This window comes from Octopus bimaculoides, chromosome 18, assembly GCF_001194135.2.
Source record: "Octopus bimaculoides isolate UCB-OBI-ISO-001 chromosome 18, ASM119413v2, whole genome shotgun sequence".
Lineage (NCBI taxonomy): Eukaryota > Metazoa > Mollusca > Cephalopoda > Octopoda > Octopodidae > Octopus > Octopus bimaculoides.
This window is the reverse complement of record NC_068998.1, coordinates 19,048,158-19,049,122: the sequence shown is the minus strand read 5'-3', so window position 1 is coordinate 19,049,122 and position 965 is coordinate 19,048,158. Positions and strand designations below refer to the sequence as shown.

General features: G+C 32.5%; 1 protein-coding gene across 1 annotated transcript in view; it reads right to left on the bottom strand.

Annotated features, from left to right (window-relative positions):
• Positions 1-965, bottom strand: part of LOC106869609 (mucin-5AC) — a 22,653-nt gene that overhangs the window by 3,668 nt on the left and 18,020 nt on the right. The gene's annotated exons all lie outside the window — the stretch shown is intronic.

Sequence of the window (965 nt, the reverse complement as noted above, 5' to 3'; positions counted from 1 at the left end):
CTTTAATTGGTGATTACACCATACAATACCGACGAACGTTGCAATTGTGCCAGCATATTTAGATACAGAAAATATCAGTCAAATTAATATATCCGAAAAATATGTTAACAACGTTACCAAGGCAATCCAAAATTGGTTAACTTCAAAGTGAACTAAGAAAATATCTCTCTTAGACGAACGCAGATAAGAAGAACGTCAAGAAAATATATAGTGTTTTAAGAAAAACCAGTTTAGTATTTAACTTTTGATGACGTCAGTTGATAACGAAAGAAGAAAAAAAAAAATATGAATTCTACGTCACGACAATTAGAAACAGAAATTATGCGTCACAATAATTAGTTATCTCTCAAATATGCTAAACACTTGGATTTATTTGTCATACATTAGGAATTACCCAGAGTAATTTGTTCTACTTGTATTTATCTGATTGTTGGATATAGTCAGCCAAATTCGTTTAACACTGCCAGGATTTTTTAATCCATTTTTACTTCTTGTCTAAGAATCCACAAGTTAGAAAAAATATGCTTTTGCATGTATTTGTCAATAGAATGGGTATATTAATCAAAATATGTAGTATTATAGATCCACTTCAGCCTATCTTACCAATCGGTATCTGAAGAGCACGTGGTGCTGTTATATAACAATATCCGGTTATTTAATAGCCAGTACGAAACCGATTGATAAGATCAGCTGAAATGGATTACGGCACACTTCGACGATATTCGCACGAGCGCATGTATGTATGTATGTATGTATGTATGTATGTATGTATGTATGCGCGTGTGTGTATGTATGTATGTATAAGGGTTTCAGTTATAAATGCTGAAAACTTGAAAAGGCCAATAATTCAAAACTTTGAATTGTGAAATATTTTAGAAAGATAAGAAGAACAGTCAGTAAAATTACATGATTACACACACACACACACACACACACACACACACACACACACACACACACACACA